This window comes from Mobula hypostoma, chromosome 12 (assembly GCF_963921235.1).
Source record: "Mobula hypostoma chromosome 12, sMobHyp1.1, whole genome shotgun sequence".
Taxonomy (NCBI): Eukaryota; Metazoa; Chordata; class Chondrichthyes; order Myliobatiformes; family Myliobatidae; genus Mobula; species Mobula hypostoma.
The window spans coordinates 40604791-40625589 of record NC_086108.1 but is presented as its reverse complement, the minus strand read 5'-3'; the positions used below and the strand labels follow the sequence as shown (position 1 = coordinate 40625589).

The window sequence follows — 20799 nt, the reverse complement described above, 5'->3', positions numbered from 1 at the left end:
TGATGTCATCTTCGATGGTGGGGAAGAGTTGGGCCTATGATGATGCTGGCCAACCTTCTAAAGCAAGAATTCCCAACCTGGGGTCCTTGGACTCCTCAGTTAATTGTAGGGGTCCATGGCATAAAAAAAAGGCTGGGAAACCCTGCTCTAAAGCCTGTTGTGAACTTGTCCATTGGAAGCTCTCTACTAGGCTGCGATGTAACCAATCAGAATGCTCTTTTGTAAGAATTTTTGGTGACATACCAAATCTCAAACTTCGAACAAAATAAAGCCACTAACAAGCCTTCTTCCTGGTTTCATCTATATGTTGGGCTCAGGATGGAACTAACACCGAGAAATATGAATTCTGCTCACCCTTTCCACCACTGACACCGCAATGAGAATTGAATCATATTCTGCTGACTTCCCCTTCCTGATATCCACAATTAATTCCTTGGTCTTGCTGACACTGAGTGAAAGGTTATCGTTACAATATCACTCAACCAGCCACCTCTACAGGCGTCATCGTCACCGTCATCTGCAAATGGTGCTTTCATTGTGCCTAGCCATGTAGTTATGAGTATAGAAAGAGTAAAATAATGACCTAAGTACACATCCTTGAGCTGCGCCTGTGTTTAGCAGTCCTTTGCGGTATCCAAAGACTATTCAGATCAAACAGGAAACCTATTCAAAACCTATTCCTACATTAGCCCTCCCTGTCGCAATGCTAAAGACAAATCTGAGGTCTTCTCTTCAGGCAGCACGCAATCTGGTAGGAACCACCTGACGTTAAGGATGTGTCGGACTAACTTAATGATTAAGGAGAGTGAGTTGATTTAATGTATTTGGACTTTAATCAGCTCTGGTGAGATGAAACCTGGAATATAGAGATTGAACCAGGTTTTATCTCCCTATCCATGGATTATGGTAATACCATGAAGATTCATCGGACAGAAGTTTGTTCTATGAAGTGAGATTAAGCCTACATTCTCTTGAGGTTAGAAGGAACGATTATAGTGGAGCCTCAAAAGGCAAGATGTTGGGATGATGTTTGCACTGACTTTAATGTCCAGGCTAAGCATCGACTCTTCAAATTCAGGGACCAGCATTTCAGATCTGAGGAGAAAAAAAGGTTCTTCATCCACAAGGTGGTGAACCTTTGGAATTCTCTACTCAAGAGGTGTGTTTACATTTTTGTAAACTTAAAGGAATCATGAAGTTAATCCAGAAAAGTACTGCTGAGGTAAAATATCAGCCATGGATTTACCAAATGGTGGAGCCGATACAAAGGGCTGAATGGCCTCCTGTTTCTGACTCTTGCATCTTTTGGGATTCTGCATCTAACTGCATTTGCTGTGAAGTCCAAGAGCTCCCAAAGCATAAACCACCGATGACCAATTAATTCAACCCTATGCTGGGAGACTTCATGCTAATACAAAATGGCTTTGGTGATCTCCAACCTGTCACTGAGTATGGAAACCACAATGTGAATTGCTTAGAAAATAGGACATGGGTAATGCCCAGAAATTCCTGCCAGGAAAGACTAGCTTCACCTTTGTCTTGCAGTCAGAACGCTGCCCTTGTGAGCCACAGAATTTGCCCTTCATAGGCATAGAGGGAGGGTTGGCAGAGAACTGGACACTTAAAAAAACCTTTCATGCATGGAAATTACCAACTCATGGAGCTGCAAAGAGCAACACGAGCAAACCAGATCCTATTTGACAGGCAAATCTGAACAGCAAAGTCACTTCAGAATATGGAGCTCGAAGGGTTAAAGGAAAAAGTGAACCAAGAACACAACTATTCCGACTGGAATTTAAATTGGAGATGTGATGAAGATTAACTCTGCTTATTTCAGTTTCCCCCCACTTTATGGCCCTGTTAAGAGTCAGTCATCTTGTTTCAGGCGCCCTGCTATTTCAACTACTGAGCTTCTCGTGGCCATTAAGGGTGAGCTAGCAGGAGCGATAATTCAAACCTAAAGTAGACAGACAGGCTGTAATTACTCTTCCTCCCCTCCCCCCACTTTAAATGGAGCAGTTACTTGTGTGAGTGAGTTATTCGATCCGGAGGCACTGGTCTGAGCCCAGACAAAACAGACTCAAGTTCAAGTGCAAGACTTAAAAATCTGGGAAGTCGAATATTTTAAACTCAGCTCCTGGCTTCGAGTCACTCTCCTCGGCCGGTCCTTCTTAAAACATGATCAGGCAATGGAATCCTCTGGCGCTCTCCCTCAGAACGGCTAGGACTTCTTTATTTCTTTAAACTATTCAACGACTGATTTACGGGTGGATTGTCATATTGGAACAAAACAAATAGTGTTTCGATGTAAAGGGCTTTACACCTACAGGAGGAATGCAGCCGTGCAGCCCCTAAATGCCCCGGCCTTGTTGTTGCACTCTTGCGTTGGAATGCGACCCGGACTCCCACAGAAGCCCTCCAGACAAGGCGGCGGGGAGTCACGTTTCACCGTCGCGCACTTGATGGTTTGAACTTTTGCACGCGTCTGCCACTGAGGAATGTCGCTCCACACAGACGACAGAATCCACAATTACAGAAGGCGGCGCGGCTATGAGCTGCTCTCGCGGAGCACATCGCTGCCCCGAGAGTTGCTCATAACTTACAATGGCGCCCAGGCAATGCAGCTGGGGAATCAATTGGGGTCTGACTACACCTTCTGAGGCGCTTCTCCGCTGAAACAATACAGCAGCGGCAGACAGATGTACCTCTTTCCACTTTGCCGTCGGTTACCAATATTGCCCTCTTCACACCCTCCCCGCCCCCCCCGTGCAATCGTTGAGTTTCCCAGCTCTAAAAATTATGCACAGCTGGCCTGCAGCTACCTTGGGGGTGGGGGTTGGCGGTCAGGACTGTGCTGCAAAGAATTAACGGTCAGGAAGTACTCTGCACCTGCACAGCAGCCATCTAGTCCAGCACACTGAGCAAAGGAGATTTAAAGCGACACGCCTCCCCCTTGTACACCCCGTCTGCTGCACATTGAGAGAACACTTCCCAAATCTGTGAGGTAGTCACCCTCTGTTGATTTATATATGAAGCAAAATGATGAAGTTATTGAGTTAATCTAGTGGCATCCACCAATGACAATCCAAAGGGACAGTAGAGAGCGATTAATTCCACGATCGGAACACATTCATAATCTGACAGGGAAGTGTTAATGGAAAAGCCACACGTGAGGAATTCTATTGAACGTATTACACTTCCAGAGACCACAGCCCTCTGCTTTGGGCTGCTTGTGTGGACCGTGAACCAAACATTTAGTAATGAAATTCAATCGATCGTTTAAACTCTGTGTTGGAACACTGAAACGGGAGTTTCTCTGAACAACAGTAATGTACCAGTTACGTATTGACGATTGGCTCTATCCTAAAAATCAACAAATTCTAGAATATTTTAATAATTTTGCAACTGAGCTGAAAAATTAAGACTGAGGTCTAGCTCTCTTGACAGCCTTGACTCATCCCAGAACACTACAAACAACGAAGTACTTTCACTTGTATTCACTTTTGTAAGGTAGGTATTGGTATTGTATTATTATTTTCATATGTAACAAGGTACAGTGAAACATTTGTCCTCTATACTGTTCATACAGATCAAATCATTGCACAGTGCATTGAGGTAAAACAATAACAATGCAGAATAAAATGTAAAATCTACTGAAAATGAGTAGTGCAAGATCATAACGAAGTAGCTAGAAAAGTGCCAATAAATCTCTGCACCAAAAGTTCCCGTGATCAGCAATGTAATAGAACTAGGATAATACAATCTGTTCCTGTTATGTTGATTGCAGTATAAATATCGGGTAGGACCCCAGGTGACACCAAGCCCCTCCTGCACCCTGCTACCACATTCCTCTTTAGTAAAAAGTGAAGCTAAGTCAATGCAAGAGAAGACACCTACCTTGGTTTAATAGGCATCTTCAGCAGTGTAGCAGCCCTTATACCTGATACTGAAAAATTAGCCTAAATTTTCCTGCTCAAGCAAAACTTGAACACTAAGTAGATTGAAGTAGCCTCTGGAATCTGAAGTAGATAGAGAATGCCCCCTGGGGTTGATCATCCCAGAAGGAACCCCTGTGGGTCAGTGGCCAAAGTGATGCAAAAGAAACAGCATACTCTCCCCCTACTTCACAACCTGGTGGCTAAAGAGTTCACTACACAACTGTTCTCCCGCCCATCTCTGCCAAGCTACCATAGCTGGAGGACTGGCAATAGAAGCCGCCTGACCCAGCAGCTGAATAGTCCTCTCAAAAATAATTTGAAACTCTTCATTTTTAGATCCCTTGTGCTTTTTTACAGGAAAATTCAGTGTCCACAGTGATGACTTGTGTATTAAAATGGTATTCTTCGCACATTGCATGTACAAGCAATTCAACAGATAGAAAAATGGAAAGCTATGTAAGAGCGAAGGGTTAGATTGGTCTTAGAGTAGTTTAAAAGTTGGCACAACATCATGGACTGAAGACCCTGTACTGCCTGTAATGTTCTATGTTCTATTAAATGGACTTGTAGACTTTCTAATTGTCCTGGAGTGGAGCTGACACACAGGGCCAAAGATGCCCTTTGTGATGTGAACAGTGTCTCACCAGCTAAAAGGCCAGCCCTGACCTTATAGACTTGCTGGATTGTTAACAAAAACCAGCAGAGAATTGATGGCATTTTCATACAACATGCATGTGTACTGTGTCAAAGAATGTATTATATGTGAGTTTGTTATATTCGCATACTCTTTCACTAAGTCTTTACTGTTGGATTTTAAAAGCTGTCAAGTGCAAATATTGAACTTTTGTATACGATATATTGGCAATGTATATCTTACAAACTGATTGGGTTAATTTTCAGTGCCAATATTGGCAATAGTGGACCAGTAAAGGCCCTGGATCTGGGTTCAGTAACTTGCTCTAGTTATCTCACCAACTGGACCACTGCGACTTTCACACCTCCACTCTTGGACAATAAAAATACCCATCTGGATGATAGATACAGTGTGCACAGGATGTCAGCTGTGACTCAGAATCGGGGTCATTATCACTGACTCATAGTTCCCATACCCCACACTGCTCGTTTCTAACTCTTACCTAAGATCCACAAAACTGACTGTCCAGGTAGGCCCATTATTTCTGCCTGCTCCTGCCCCACTGAAATCTTGTCCACATATCTCGACTCCATTTTGTCCCTCTTGGTTCAGTCTGTTCCAACCTAAATCTGTGACACTTAACAAGCTCTCAATTGCTTCAATCATTCAAAGTTCCCTGGTCGCTGGTTGCTGCGTTTTCACTATTGATATCCAGTCCCTATATACTTCTATCCCTCTTCAGGAAGGGCTTAAAGTTCTAGACAACATACCTAATCAGTTCCCCTCCATCATCATCCTCCTCCGTCTGGTGAAACTGGTTCTCACCCTCAACAATTTCTCTTTCAGCTCCTCCCACTTTCTCTAAATCTAAGGTGTAGCCATGGCCACCTGCATGGCCCCCAGTTCCGACTACCTTTTCATTAGCTATGTGGAACAGTCCATGTTCCAAGCCTACACCGGTAAATGCTCCCCAGTCCTTTCTACATTACATTGACGATTGCATTGGTACTGATTCCTGAACCCATGCCAAGCTCATTAATTTCATCAACTTTGTCTCCTACTTCCACCCTACCCTCACGTACTTGGCTCTTTTCTGATACTTCCCTCGCCTTGCTCGATCCCGTTGTTTCCATCTCTGGAGAAAAGATTCCCTACTGATATCTTTTATAAACCTACTGGCTCTCACAACCATCTTGACTATACCACTTCCTACCCTGTAACTTGTGAAAATGCTATTCCTTTTTCTCAGTTCCTCCATCTGTACTACATCTGTTTTCAGGATGAGGCTTTCCATTCTAGAACATCTGAGATGTCCTCTTTCTTACTTCATCCCCTCTCCCCCTCCCCACTCACTCACCTTCCCCTTCACCTAGTCACACCTAATACCTGCCAGTTCGTTCTTTCCCTCCCCCATCTTCTTATTCTGGCTTCTTCGCTCTTCACTTCCAGTCCTGATGAAGGATCTTGGCTCAGAGCATCAACTGTTTACTCCACTCTATAGATACTGCCTGATTAGCTGAATGCTTCCAACATGTTGTGTGGGTTGCTCCAGATTTTCAGCATCTGCAGAATCTCTTGTGCTTATGCTGAAAAATTTGTTGGTTTGCAGAAGTACAGTGCAAAACTTAAAAATTACTATGTCACAATAAATAAAGTGTAAAAGACAATTAACGAGGCAGTGTTCATGGGTTTATGGACTGATATCAAAGGGAAAGAAGCTGTTCCTAAAATGTTGAATGTGGGTTTCCAGGCCCCTGTGCCTGAGGATTAATGAGAACAGGATATGCCTCAGATGGTGAGGGTCTTCACTGATAGATGCCACCTTCCTGAGGCACCCATTTGGAAGATGTCCTCCATGCCAGGTTGGGTTGTGCCTGTGATGGAGCTAATTGAGTCTACAGCCCTCTGCAGCATTTTGTGATGGTGCATATTGGAAACCCCTACTAGGTCATGATGGAGCAATGCATCTATAGAAACTTGCAAGATCCTTTGATGGCAAACCAGATCTTCTCAAATCCTAATGAACTGGAGCTACTGACATGCCCAGGGTAGATCCTCTGAAATGTTGACACAAAGGAACTTGAAGCTGGTCACCCTTTCCACTGTTGACCCCTCAACGAGGACTGCTGTGTGATCTTCAACTCCCCCTTCCACAGCTACCATGTCTCTGGCATCTGGCTCTGTGGCTTCCAGGGGAAGTGGGGAGGGAGATGGGGGGAGAAGAGAGTGGTGGAGATTTAATAGTTAGGGAACAGACTGGAGATTATTGTATATGTCAAGGAGACGGATGGTATGTTGCCTCTCAAATGGTAGGGTCAGGGACATCTCAGATCCACAGCATTCTTTAGGGGGAGAGAGCAGGTAGAAGTCATGGTACACATCGATACCTTTGACATAGGTAGGAAAAGGGATGAGGTTCTGAAGAGTGAATATAGGGAACTAAGTAGGATGCTAAAATGCAGGATTGCAAGGGTAGAAATCTCTGGATTACTATCTGTGTCACGTACCAGTGAGGGTAAGAGTGGGATAATTTAGCAGGTGAATGTATGGCTGAAAAACTGGTGCAGGGGCAAAGGTTCAGATTTGTGGATTGTTAGGAACTTTTCTGGGGAAAGTATGACCTGTACAAAAGGCTCAGTTTACACCTGAACTCAAGAAGGTCCAATGTCTTCGTGGGCAGTTTTACTAGAGCTGTTGGGGAGGGTTTAAAACTGGGTTGGCGAGGGATAGCTGTTAGGGATGGTGGGGTGGGGGGAGAGATTAAACGAGTTTGACAGGATGATGGGAACCAGAGTGATCAGTCAGATGATGGAGCAGTTGTTGTACTGTTAGATGAAATGAGTAGAGAGACTATGAAGAAGCATGGACAGTCGATGCACCATCTATGAAGTTAATTATATGGGTTGAAGTATGTCAAATTTAATGTGAAAAGTATTAGGGACAAGAGTGATGAATAAGATGAGCATGGATCAGTAGTTGGAGCTAGGATGTTGTGGCCATTATAAAGACTTGGGCAGGAATGACTACTGGATGTTCCAGGATTTAGATGTGTCAAAAGGGGCAGGGCGATAATAAATAGGGTGGGGCAGAGACATTGCTAATCAAGGATAGTATCACAGCTGCAAAAAAGGAGGGCATCATGGAGGGACTGTCTATTGAGTTAGTGTGGCTAAAGATGGGAGCAATCACTCCATTAGGAGTATGCTTTCATCCTCCCCAGGGGTTTTTAGATGTGTCCAGGAAGGATTCCTGGCACACTATGTAGACAAGCTGACTAAAGGAGAGGTCATACTGGATCTAGTACGAGGCATTAAACTAAGTCAGGTGACAAATCTCTCGGTGGGTGAGCATTTCAGAGACAGTGACCACAACTCCCTGACCTTTGCCATAGCCTTAGACAGGGACAAGAATAGATGGTATGGGAAAGCATTTAATTAGGGGAGGATGAATTATGATGCTATTAGGTAGTAAGTTGGGAACAGATGTACTTGAGGAAATGCTCAACAGAAATGTGGAGGTTGTTTAAGGAGCACATGCACAGGGTTCTGGTAGGTTTGTCCCATTGAGGCAGGGAAAGGATAATAGGATGAAGCAACCATGATTGACAAGAGAAGTGGAATATCTAGTCAAGAGGAAGAAGGAAGCATACTTAGTATTTAAGAAGCAAGGATCAAACAGGGCTCATGAGAGTTATAAAGTAGCCAAGAAAGAGCTTAAGAATGGACTTAGAGAGCTAAAAGTGGACATGATAAGGCCTTGGCAAATAGGATGAAGAAAAATCCCAAGGTGTTCTACACGTATGTGAAGAACAGTAGGATGATGAGAGTGAAGGTAGGGATGATCAGGGATAAAAGATTTGGTGGATTCCTTGGATTTGGTGAAGGTAAGGGAGGTCCTTAATGAATACTTTACTTCAGTGTTCACTAGTGAGAGGGACTTTGACGGGGGTGAGTTCAGCGTAGAACATGCTAATTTGCTGGAACATGTCCATGATAAGTAAAAGGATGTGCTGCAATTTTTGAAAAATATTAGAATAAGTAAATTCTTGCGACTGGATGGGATATGCTCCAGATTAATATGAGAAGTGAGGGAAAAGATTCCTGCACCTTTGGCGATGATCTTTGTGTCCTCGCTGGTTGAAGGAGTAGCATGAAGATTAGAAGATGGCAAATATTATTCCTTTGTTCAAGAAAAATAATAGGGATAATCCTGGAGTTATAGACCAGTGGATCTTACAACAAATGGTAGGCAAATTATTGGAGAGAATTCTGATTAGGGATATTGTGAGGGACAGATCATGCCTTACAAGCCATTTTGAGTTCTTCAAGGTAGAACAGTGGATGTGCTGCATATGGATTTTAGAAAGGCGTTCAACAAGGCTTCCATCTTAAGCTCATTTATAATAATATGAAGCATGGGATTCATTGAAATTTGGCTACATGGATTCAGAATTGGCTTGCCCACAGAAGGCAGAGGGTGCTAGTAGATGGAGCATATTATGCTTGGAAATCTGTTACTAGTGGTGTTCAGTAGGCATCTGTTCTGGGACACTTGCTCCTTGTGATGTTTATAAATGACTTGTATGAAGAAGTGCAAGGGTGGGATCGTAGTCTGCAATGACAGGAAAGCTTGTGGTGTTGTGGATAGCATAAAAGGTTGTTGTAGGTTACAATGGGACTTGGTAGGATGCAGAGCTGGGCTGAGAAGTGTCAGATAGTACTCAATCTGTAAAGTGTGAAGTAAAGGTTGAACCTGAAGGCAGAGTACAAGGTTAACATTAGGATTTGTAGCAGTGTGGAGGTGCATAGAGATGTTGAGGTTCAGGTCCATGGGTCCCTCAAAGTTGCCACACAAGTTGACAGGGTGGTTGAGAAGGCATATGGTGTGTTGGCCTTCATTAGTTGGAGGAACTGAGTTCATGGTAATGTTGCTGCTCCATAAGACCCTGGTTAGACCACACGTGAGTATCGTGTTCATTTCTGGTTGCCTCATTACAGGAAGGATGTAGAAACTTTAGTGAGAGTGCTGAAGAGATTTACCAGGATGTTGCCTGGACTAGAGATCAATCTTATGAGGTAAGGCTGGGCAAGCTAGGGCTTTTTTTTTAATGCAACAATGAAGAATAAGAGGTGGCTTGTAAGAGGCATATAAGATAATGAGAGGCATAGACAGAGTGGACACGAAGCACATTTTTTCCCATGGCAGTAATGGCCAACACCAGATAATATCCATTTAAGGTGAGTGGAGGACAGTTTCACAGAGATTTTTCTGTTACACAGAAAGCGGTGAGAGACTGGAATGCTGTACTGGGAATGGTGACACTAATACAACAGGGACATTTAAGAGACTCTTAGCTAGGCACATGGATATAAGATCAACAAAGGGCTATATTGGAGCTAAGTTAGATTGCTGTAGGTTAAAAGGTTGGTACAATGTTGTGGAACAAAGGGCCGGAACCACGTAGTACTATTCTATGAAGTCCATAGTCAACTCCTTGTCCTTGTTGATGTTGAATGCAAGGTTGTTGTTGTGACACTACTCAACCAACCAATCTCTGTATGGCTCCTCATTGTCTCACTGTATCACAGATGTGGAAAGTACACACACCAACTGTTCTGTCAACAAAGAAGAAGTTGTCTCACTGGTAATAGTGAGTTCGAAATTATTTTTGGCGAGACTAATTATGAAGTTAATTCCTGGTCCATGTAGCTTGACAGCCACTCTTTGGAACACTGGCCACTGACCCATTAGGGTTTTTGAGGCTCTCAAGTAGGTCCTCAGAGACAGAGTGGGGGAGGTCCCCACCTCGAGAGCTGTGGGCAGTTTGCATGAAATACTTAGATACAGCCTGGCTGTCTTCCTGCATGCACTGCAGTGAGTCAGACTCTGAACATGTGTCTTCTCCAGATATGCAAATCATCAACTACCAAAGATAATTTCTCCCTTTTTCTCAAAAGAGGGGAAAAACAGTGTTTATGGTTCTTTAGTTGAGGATTTCTGGCTCCATCCTGCTCTAATAGTCTGTAGCTAAGGGGGCTTCCAATGTTGCCCATCAAAGGATATTACATTCTTGAAAGTGAGGCCCTGACTTTGTGGAGACACTGAGTGCATCTCCCTGTGACGGTTGCTCCAAGCTTCTCAGCATAATTGCAACCATCTTTTAGTAATGGCTGTTGTAAAATCCCAGACAAACTCTCAAATTTCCCCATAATTGTTGCTATAGGCTTCCTGTGTTCCGGCTTCTCTAGACTGCCCCTATGGCTACAATTTCAGACTTCCAAACTCGGTTAAACTGCCAATGCTCCCGACTTCTTACAGTAAACTGCTTTAGGACTACTGGCTAGGAGTAGACTGGCTGCACATTTTTAAACTCCTGGTGTCCCTAATTTCTGCAATGATGCTCATTTTGTTTGTCAGTGGACTTTTGAAAGCTATGCACTGGCAACCAATAATTCTATTTGAGTTTATTTAGACCATCATTTTGTTTCAATTGGAAACCCTTGTGGAATTTTGTTTATCTAAATAAAATGAAATATTCATCAGTAAAGTGTCTCCATGTCAAGAACATCTTTAGAGACAGCACAGCAGCATGTGATTCATGGGCTCAATGAGTGATATTTGCAGGAATTTGCTCTGTTTCTTCTTAATGCAATACTGCACAGAAAGCAAGTTGTATCATGTATTCCAGTCCAGTTCAATGATCACAAAGTAACCAGAGCAATAAGCGGCTTTATGATACAAATTACTACATGCTGAGCAATGAGAAATGACATATATCTCCTCACGAGAATGAACTCAGTGACTTTTAACCATGAGTAATTAGGTCATCACTCTTCCATATACACAAATGTCTATTTGAATCATCAATTCAACGGAGGGCCAGAAAAGAGCTTTTTAAACAAACATTTATTCCACTCCCATGTCACTAAGCCAAGTTACAACTAGCTTGGTTCTTTGGCCAGATTTTTATTCATTACTAATGGAGACTTGAATACAGTTGTCTTTTGGTGTATGCTTTGCAAGAGTTAAAAGTAAAATCAATCTTCATCTTTATTTATTACCTCATTGCTCGTGTTTACGAATCAATCTTTGAAGTTAGGTTTTGTAATAAAATTTCTGATGTTATTTCACTTTGCTGCCAGTCGAGTCATTCTGAGAATATTTCTCGGGATTGTAGAGTTGGAGACAGTAGATTTGTAAAAAATGATGTCATGACAATCTCTAAAGAAACACATCATTACAAAAGCTTTATTTCAATTTGGGTGTCTTTTCAATGACTCTGAAGTATCCCTCTGTCACATAAAATATCATGCAAGCATTATTGCTATGCCTCTTGAAACCAAAGAATTACAAAAAATTTCTCCTTACCCACTCTTTTTCCTACTGTTCATTAAACTGAGGGGTTTAACTGCCAGTCGTAGTATGGCCTACTGGAAAAGGAGTTAAGTATAGATGAGCAGAATTTCCTACCGGACTAGATTTACCATTTGCCTGCTGTCCTCAAGAATGTAACATCCTCATAATCTGTTGTTTCCCCTCAACCTGGCTGTCAAGTGCAGAGCATAACGATGCACTTCTTCATTCCAATGCATTCTGATTTTATCCAACTGCTTCACATAAGTCCTGCACTAGTTTCCCCGCTGCTTGAATGGGCAACATTTTAAAACAGCATGGTGTAGCCTGGTGGTCACAGCTCAAGCCTCATGGGGTATTTCAAACCTTACTGCAGTTCCTGTATGCCTTACTTCAAAGCTCAGCTACCCAGCTGCATAAATATATTAAACCAAGAAAGCAATTTCAAATTAACTTGTGGGAATCATTGGAAAAATATGACGGTTTTTCCCCCTCCATCTGGTGCAAACATAATTATTCACAATGACAAGGAGCTATGTTTTAAACAGATTAAATACTTTCAGACTTATTCCATATTTTGAAGTATTTTTTTGTTTAAAGTGATCTGTGTACAATGTTTACATTTGTAAAATCATCATTATGCTGAAATTCGGCCTTTAGCCACCTGGATCAAAGAATTTGCCAGAATTCTCTCGCTTGTCTGTCAGCGTGGAAAGTTGTGAAATTCTATCAGGTAAAAATTAAAGTGAGGAATCTTCCTCTTGGACAATAATCCATCAGAAGTTGAGGATGTCTTCTTTCCACTCTAGCTTTGTTGATCTGGAAATGAATAATATGTCTAATGTGGGAACCACAGAGTTTTCTACAAATTGGGAGGTACACTCCTTCCGCAGTCCACACAGGGCCTCTGCACTCCTCTGATGCTTGGTTTCGAGGAATCATAGTTTAACAGAATCCATGCAAGAAGCATAGTTACTCCTACAACCAGCAGAAATTGCTGAGTTATTGACCCAAAGTGCCAATATATCCTTTAGTTACTAGCTGTTCGACACATTACAAAAACTTACACTGTTGGCAACTCGTTCACTGTTCATCAGGGGTTTACTAAGTATATTAATTGACTTTTTATCCTATGGTGAGGATTTTCATGTTGTCTGAAAGAAACATGTGCTTTATTTTGATGCCCTCACCTGACCTCACCTGTTCATACAACACTTACAACCGACAGTAAATGGCCACCACAAAAGGATGGGGTGAATTCAAGGGCATGATTTAACCTACTTCATTAATAGTCAGGCATTCGCCCAAAGAACTTAAGTTCTCACAATAGGAAATGCTCCACAAGAACACATTCTCAACAATACACCCAAAAGGACTATTCCTTTGTATTTTTAAAAATCTGATGTTAAATGAGAGAGAAATTGCAGAGATACATAACATGGCTTCATTTTCCATCCATTAATCTGGGGAAAGGACTAGAGAGCCATTAGTCCCATTTCATTCTGCCATCTGCTCTAAACCTTTAACCTTCTGTTCGATGACCTTGTTTTTAGTCCAAAGCATAACATCGTTTCATTTTGCTTGTTCTGGCCTTGAATTCATATGAAGTGACAGAGAATTATAAACAAGAGTTTTGATTACTAAAACTTTAAAATAAAGCGAAGTCTCAGGTGTAAGTCACCCCGAAGGGCTTCTTTAAATCTCAAGACAATTGTCTGATTGGTTCTGTGTTGATAAAATAATTAGAATTGGCATCAACAGTTTTTTTTAATGAGGTAAAAGACTAAATTGACTGACCATAACAGTGTAATTCCAAAATCAAACCAATTCTGCTCTTTTAAAGGGAAACCCTTTAAACCACCAACTCATTTGTGCAAGATTAAATTAACAGAAGTGCAGCTTCACATGAATTCAGCTGAAACTCAATGAAACTGGCACAGAACACAAACCATGACCCATTCACAATGCAGTGCAATACTGAGAAAGCACCTCGACATAAAACTCCCTTTTGTAACCATAAAACAAGGGCTGCGATTGTGATGAGTTTTATTGCAGAGATGGCATTCTTAAAGACGCTGCCCCAGCTGCACGCAATTCATGCCCAGATTAATTCAGAGACATGCAATCCTCTCCTGTCCTGCTCTGAAGGTCAGGCTGCCTTCCCCTTAATCAGCCCTTTGGAGTCACGGACAGCTTGTTTCCACTCCAGTGTGGGAGTTCTGAAGTAGGTAGTAAATGCAGTGTGTGGCCCGCTTACTGCCACAGGTAGGGCAGGAAAGTCCTGACAGGGAATGGAGGTGATGGGTGATGGTGCACATTTTTACTGTGTCAACAGGTCCACCCACAGTTCAGATTCTTGCGGGGGATAGTGTCAAGATTCATTCCTCTTTGCTTCACAAGCTTTAAGAGACAAGCTCAGTGAAATCCACGTAATACTTGTACATTTCAGGAGGCCATGGGTCAGGCGTTGCAACAGGTCAGGTTTTCAAGGAGGCTTTGAGAGCATCCTTGAACTCTTCTTTCCTCTTGGTAATCCCCTGTTGTGAGGAACCTCAGAATAGGGCACCTGCCTCAGGGGTCTGATAGCCTAGAGTTCTACCCCAGAAACAGGTTGATTGTAACCAGGACATCAGTGTTAGGGAGACAACACTGACATTGGTTTCCTTACAGTGCCTGTGGAGAATTTTGCAGAGATGGTTTTAGTAGCTCCTCTCTGTTGTATTGCAAGTGATCCTTACCTCACAGGCATACAGGAGGACAAGAGCCACTGTAGTCAGAATGAGAATCAGGTTTAATATCACTAGCATGTGGTGTGAGGTTTGTTGTTTTGCAGCAGTGGTACATTGCAATACATGATAGTAAAGAAAACTATAAATTACAATAAGACATATATATAAAGAATTAAGTTAAATAAGTAGTGCAAAAAATAAAGCAAAAAAAAAAGAAAAAGAAGTGAGATAGTGTACATGGGTTCAGAAATCCTGAAACGTTGAGTGTGTCTCTTCAGGCTCCAATATCTCCTCCTTGATGATGACAATGAGAAAAGGGCATGTTCTGGGTGATGGGGTCCTTAATGATGGATGTCATCTTTTTGAGGCATTGCCTTTTGGAAGTGTCATTGATGCTGTCTCATGGTGTAGCAAGCTGAGTTTAGAACTTCCAACAGCATTTTTTCCCGATCCTGTGCAGTGGCCTTTCTATACCAGACGGTGATGCAACCAGTTAGAATGCGCTCCACAGTACATCTTTATAAATTTCTATTACACTGAGCTTCGTACTCTATTTGAGGCCTTAATAATTCAGTTTCTTCAGACAACTAGAAGTGATGGGAAAATTTAATCCTTAATCTTTGCCGTTAGGGAGGGCTGTCTTCTGAAATATTGAATTGGCCAATAATTTCTAGCTTTTTGCTGTGGACTTTTATAATAGGAGCGCAGCATTGTGTGCTGGGAGAATGTTGATAGAACATTGCTTTGCAGAAGTTAAGACCCTTGCTGTAATTTGGACCCTGGTCTCCAAACCTCCCCAGCCGCTAGTGGCTTCAGTGCACTTCAGTTGTTTTATTGAGATGAGAGTGACCTTGATCTTGTACTGAAAGTAAAAACAGCTTAGTGGTTTTCCCAACTATCCCATAGATCAGATTTATTCCAGCAGGGATCTCACTGAGAGTGATAAAAGCTTGTGAAGAAGATTGAAGCTGAACATCATTCTGCAAAGGATTTTGTCCATGGCTAAGCCTATTGGTTGGAATCCTTGCCTGCACGCTGTCATGTAGCAGATGTTGATATACCTGCTGAATTTGGGAAAGTTAATCACAGTTCCTCTTGACTGAAGGATTCAGATGCTTTTTTTTAAAGATCTGAAGTGACTCATGTATTGTCATTCCTGCCAAACTCTGCATTTTACTTGGAATTGTTGCTCTGCGAAAATCAGATTCATTTTGTCTGGATGTACAGAATAGACACCACAGTTCCGAACAGATCACTAAGAGGAGGTGATGAAGATCCTTCCTGATGACTTACCCTATAGAAGACCTCCTCCCATTAGATTTGTCCCGAAAATGGTCATGATTATGGTACATTTCTGGCGCCCGGTACATCTCCTCTTTCCAGATGGGCGGGTGAGCTGATGAAATTGTGTCCAAAATTCCCCTCTGTCAATATTTAGACCTTCAGCAGGGATACCACTTCAGCATAGTAGTTCCACATATACCAAGAACCCACTGACACCTCATATGGAAAAAGGCAATGGAAGATAACTGGGGCTAGAAGAATTTCACAGCAATGCTTGAATCTTTTCCTATTCTACAGTTCACACTCAGTTGCAATCAAGGAAGTATTATCTTGCTGATTTTTATCGCATTCCAAAACCCATGTTAAGGTCACCTACAGTTAAAGCAGTATGACCTTATCTTCAATCAAAGCAATCCTGAGTTACACACTTTAAATGTGCTGGTCCCTGAGCACACGCTTAGGAGTTTGGGTTTTATTAAGTGTTGTGGAGACAACAGATGAATTTTTTTGCTCTGCCATCTTGTAATTGTCATGATTTTGAAGCCAACAGTTTCAGTTTGTTCTGCCTCAATAGCCTGTCAAGTCATGTCAGAAACAAGTCTCTCTAACTTTAACAACATTTCACTGTACCATGAGGTAACACTGAAATTATAATGGGGAAATGAGAGTAAATAGGTGAAGTGTACCAATGTGATTGGTGTTAGATCCCTATTCATTGTTTACTGTTTTGAACTACCAGTCAAGACTGATGGTCTTTCTTCAATGAGCTACAGGGATTTGAAATGGATAGCAGAAACTCCCACAATCTGTCCTCGTTGATACTATCACTAACATGGCACTGCAGAAGGCTGCATTTGCACTACAGCATCTGATTCAGCTTCAGATTAATTTATTTATTACATGCACATCAAAACATACAGTGAAATGTGTCTTTGGTGATAACAAACGACACAACCTAACCACAAGTGCTGGCACACACTGTAGTGCCAACACAGCACGTCCATAACGTTCAGCAGAGCAGCACAAGCACCAACAAGAGCAACACGACAACAGCAATGAAACAACAAAAGCAAAACAAGCCTCTTTCCTCTCTCTCTCACCCACCCACTTACACACACAGGCCTCCAATTGCAGGATAGGATGCCTCCAGCTCTCCACTGGACTTGCAGACATCAGGCCCTTGACTTCCCCGGTGAACTTGCATACCAGGGCTTCAGCCATGAGGGTTCGACACCTGGACTCGCCGACATCAGGCTTTGACCTTGGGCTTCAAAATTCAGTATCGACCCCAGGAGGCGCCAATGGCAGGACCATGAACTCCAGGCCTCCAACTCTGAACTTGCCAACTTGCTGACCCAGAGGAGTCATTGGTCCTCATACCACTTGGCCAAATGGACCACCAGTCCTTGGACCTGCCAAGTTGGGGGAACTCATTAACCTGTTTTCTCTTGTGGGGGGTCGGGGGGGGTCACCAGTCCTTTTACTCACTGGTGTTCATCCACAGCACTTGCCAAACCAATATCCATCCAAGGGAGTCCTAGTCTTCAACTACAGAGTGCTTTGATATGGACTCCGTCCTGATCTCCAACTTCACACAGCCCTATCCAGGACCCTACCCTCACCCCTAGCTCTATACCTGTCCCCAAATCCATCTCTACAAAATCGAAAGTGGACTAAATCTGAGTCACGACTTCACCAGAGACTGCACTCAGCACCATCTTGATGGGAAGATCTGCTTCAATGCTGTATGCAAGGTGCAAGATGTATTTGATAATTCTCTGAGCATCTTCCTTTCAAGGGAAATACTTCAGTAGAACATGCAGAACCCCTAACACCAAGATCCAGCAATGGAGAATGTCCATTTACATTGCATGAGAAGTATAAAGTTTAATATTCAAATGTTCAACATTCAAATCTTCCTTTATGGCATTGAAGCTCCTGCAGATATTGGGCCTGGTTATAATTCAACAGTCATGTGGAGTGCAAGTTCAAGGTACTTACATTGTCACAATGGTACTTAGGTCAGTGGCTCTGAGAAATGCATCTGATATCAGGCATCAAGACTGAATGAATGTAAACTTGGAGATCAGGATCCATGGCATGGTTTCATTAATATTTTTCTCCAACTCCGCCAATTGCCTCTTAATCCTTTCTCGCCACTCCCCTATCCATCTCACCTCTCAGTCCTGATGCAGTCATTATACCAGAAACATCAACAATTCCTTTTGTCCTGCAGATGTTGCTTGACCCACTGGGTTCTTCCAGCTTATTGTCCGCTTCTTCAACAATTGTTCGGCCTATTATCTGTGTATTCAAAGGGCCAGTGCTCCCTCTCGTCTGAGTAACGGAGGCATTTTATTTTAATTCTGGATAGTTCAGGCATTTTAAGTGAAAAATGTGTATGATTTCCTAACTACCATATTAGGACTTAGAAGACAAGTATAACATCTGAAAAATGGGAACTATGTAGGCTACATAGATGGTTTTCTTGAAACAAAACAGATGTAAAACCCTTATTCAAAACTTTAAAAACAAAAAGCTGCAATAAATACAACTTATAATTTCAGGCTCCTGTAAACACAGAGTAGGCTTGACTGAAATAACCCACTCTCCATAATCACTAGCTAGTGGTCTTAAATGCTGCTGCATGTTAACCATTAGCAACAAGACAAACATTATTTGTGGATATTCAATTGGTTGTTTTTGCCCATTTGAACTTGCCATAACCCTGGCACATTGATGAGATCATCTCGAGATAAGAGAAAGGCTAACCAAAGTTCAGGTGAAAAAGAAGTGGACAGAATACCACGGAGGAAATGGAACCTTGCCCTTTTTTGTACAAAGCTTCATTGAGTAAGTCTATGTAAAAACACAAAGCTGTGCTTACATACTCAGCATCTGAAAACCAAAAAATATAGGTCGAAAATATGATAACAATATAAGTGGGTCTTATGTCAAGTAGGATAAAACATAACTGAGGGCGAAGTTTAAAATTTAGGATCTGTGGTTAGCTATCACTGATTTAATATTCCCTACATCCAAGTACATCAATGTCAAAAAATTTTTTTGGCAAAAGGAGTCCGTTTTTCCTTGATTGATTGCTCAGGAAGGAACCACATTTTTTCATGGGATTTGGGACCTGGGGGAGTTGGGTTTATGGCCGAGATAGGCCTGGAGTCGGGGGGGGGCGGGGAACTTAACATAGCTAAGTTGGATATTGTGATGGTTAATTAAAGTGACTGGGATGGTAGGTTGTTGGGAGGGTGGGAGCTGGAGATGGAAGGATGGGGCAATGTAGGTGAAAGGGTATTAACCTGCTGCTCATTTTGGGGTAGGTGCAAATCAGAGCATAAGGAGGTGAGGGGAGAAAGTTTTGGCACTAGTATCAAAGTATTATTGGGTTTGTTTAAAATGGAGTTCGATAAGTTTTTGATTAGTAAGGGCATCAAAGATTATGAGGAGAAACCGGGAGACTAGGGTTGAGCAGGGAAAATAAATCAGCCTTCACCTACCTGCATACAGGTAAAAGCTAGAGAGAAAAGCTCCAGAGATGAGGACAACATAGAGGTGGTCACAGGATGCAAAGGAGCGGCTACAGGATTGCTTTGAGTCAAAGGCTCATCTAGGGATCTGAATGAATACACCATGGCTGTAATGGTTTTTATTAAAATAAACAGCTGTAGACGAGTGTGTCCCCACAAAGTTATTCAGAGTCTTCCTCAATCAGAAGCCCTCGATGAACAATGAGATGTGAAATCTGCTGACGGGCAGGTCAGAGGCATTCGAGTCTGGTAACCAAGAAAGCTACAAGAGGTCCAGGTACAATCTCCAGAAAGCCATCTCACAGGCGAAGTGGCAATTTCGGACCAAACTTGAATTAACGAAAGTTGTGGCAGGGCTGGAATACTATCACCTCTTATAAAGTTAAATCAAATGACGTAGGAGACAGCAGAGCTTTGCTTCCAGATGAGCTCAAAGCCTACGCTCGCTTTGACTGTCAAAACACAGAGGAGCCATCATGAACTCCTATTACCCTGATGATCCTGAGCAGCATTCAGGAGGGTGAACCCAAGAAGTGCATCTGGCTGAGAAGGGGTACCTGCCAAATACTAAAGACCTGTGCTGATCAACTGGCTGGTGTGTTCACTGAGATCTCTTAACCTCTTGCTTCAGCGGTATATGGTACCCATCTGTTTCAAGCAGGCTTCAATTATACCGGTGCCCAAGAACACAGTGACCTGTCTCGATGACTACACCCAGTAACACTTATATCCACAGTGATTGTGTTTTGAGTGATTGGTGTTGGAACACATCAACTCCTGCCAGCAAAACGAATTCGTTCTGCACCAGTTTGTCTACTGGAGCAACAGGTCCACAGTAGATCCCATCTTACTGGTTTTTCACTCATTCCTGGAACACCTAGACAGCAAAGATGCAAGTATTAAAATACTCTTTATCAGCTACTGTCACAACCATGAACTCGGCTGCATGTTTTTAACTCCTTTCTTTTCATTGTAGCGCTTGTCGAGACTTGAGCAGAGCTGAAGACTAGCGTTATTCATTTTACATTAGCTATTTCTTTCAGCTGCAGTGTTGCCATCTAGTTTTCCATTTGAGAGTTTTAGTTAATGATGCTGCTTGGCCTAATGTTTATTGTTTTCTTTTCCCTTAAAACCCTGTTCAGATTAAAGACTGAATTATCGACCCATTTCCGTGTTTCTCTCTCCGCTCCTGGACCATACACGAATGTACCGACAGCACGTCTTGACAACACGAAGACGTCTGGACCCAGCAGAGAGAGAGAGAGAAAGCAGCTGACCCTGAGATTCAATAGTCAGGTAAGATACAAGCTACAGGCAAT

At 42.5% G+C, this 20799-nt stretch overlaps 1 long non-coding RNA gene across 5 annotated transcripts in view; it reads left to right on the top strand.

Moving 5' to 3' along the window:
- The window catches only part of LOC134354720 (uncharacterized), a 173770-nt gene that overhangs the window by 88867 nt on the left and 64104 nt on the right, over positions 1-20799 (top strand). For all 5 annotated transcript variants that reach the window (XR_010019884.1, XR_010019882.1, XR_010019881.1 and 2 more), the window contains one exon: positions 20623-20776. This is a non-coding gene — a long non-coding RNA (uncharacterized LOC134354720). The remainder of the gene's footprint in view (positions 1-20622; positions 20777-20799) is intronic.